The 1,354-nt window shown below is 43.2% G+C and overlaps 1 protein-coding gene across 10 annotated transcripts in view; it reads right to left on the minus strand.

Moving 5' to 3' along the window:
* The window catches only part of KLRG1 (killer cell lectin like receptor G1), a 341,170-nt gene that overhangs the window by 205,367 nt on the left and 134,449 nt on the right, over nt 1-1,354 (minus strand). The window lies entirely within an intron of this gene.

Here is a 1,354-nt window from a genome sequence, read left to right on the forward strand (position 1 = left end):
ACTCTTTCTCCCTCCTTTCTAGATCCTTACCTGAAGCATCATTATCTCTCACCCTGTAAGAACCTCCTTTCTGATCTCTTTGCTCATTTTCTTGCTCTCTTAAATCCATTTCCTACATAGCAATCATGGTTTTTTTTTATGTCCATAAGAGTACACCACTCTTGCTTAAATGCTTTTACTGGCTACTCATTACAACTGGAGTAATATCCAACACCCTTGCAAGATCCAGACCTTCCTTTTCAAACTCGTGTCACTATCCTCCCTATGCACTGTGCTCGATTGACACTGGCTCCCTGCCAGTGTCTTAAGAGCTCCAAGGCCTATTGTCATTCAGAGGTACTAGACCATTTGCTGCCTTGAAACCTTCTTTTCTCTAATCTTTTCCTGGCTAGTTCTTACTCAAGGATCAGCCAAATGTCCTTTCCTTTTGTCTGTCTTCCACATTGCTACCAGGATCCTAGTTCTGGAGCACACAACTGATCATGTCACTTCTTGTTTTAGAATCTATTGGTGAAGACCTTTAGCTTAGCCCCAGATCCCCACGTTCTGGCACCTGACTCCTTCTCTGTTCCCAGCTCCCCCCACCTGTGCTCCTCACAAGTGGCCTTGACTGTGTGCAGGGCATCAGGGAGACCATGCCCTTCACATCCCCATGTGTTGTCTCCTCTTCCTTCTCTATCATCTGAAGAACTTCTGCTCTTCCTTCTAAAGTCAGATCCATGAGAATTATCCCCAGGAGCTTTTTCTCTGTCAGACTTAGGTGTCCCCCTTACCACTTCCCCAACACACTAGATTTAAGTCTTCTAGGACACTTGATACACAACAGTGTCATCATTTACTTATTCATCTGTTACTCAATAGGTGAAGTACTCTCAGGGCTTTTCAGCTTCAGGAATCACAGCGCTCCCCATATAGAGTAGGTGCGCAAACAAATGATGGTGAAATGAGTGACCTGTTTACACAAAGTGCCGTCATCAATCTGCACAAATCAGGGGCTTTTTTGTTGTTGTGGGTCTATAAATTGTGCAACTAAAGATATTTTTCAGATAATCCAAATGAAAATTTTCAAGGTTCAGCCAACTTTTCAAAAGTCACTCAGCTTGTTTTCCTTAAAATGTTTACAGTATGGGTTTTTTTTTTTTCTTTTAAAATGGATAGCCGTCACATAACTCAAACACAAGAACATATAAAAAGCTATACAGTGGGGAAGCCTGGGTGGCTCAGCTGGTTGAGCTTCCTGCTCTTGATTTCAGCTCAAGTTATGATCTCAGGGTTGTGGGATCCCATGTTGTAGTGTTGTGCCCAAATTCCAAGACCCCCCAAAGACGACCACCAGAGTCCAGAATCAAAGCCA

Source organism: Mustela lutreola, chromosome 8 (assembly GCF_030435805.1).
Source record: "Mustela lutreola isolate mMusLut2 chromosome 8, mMusLut2.pri, whole genome shotgun sequence".
In the NCBI taxonomy this organism is placed as follows: Eukaryota; Metazoa; Chordata; class Mammalia; order Carnivora; family Mustelidae; genus Mustela; species Mustela lutreola.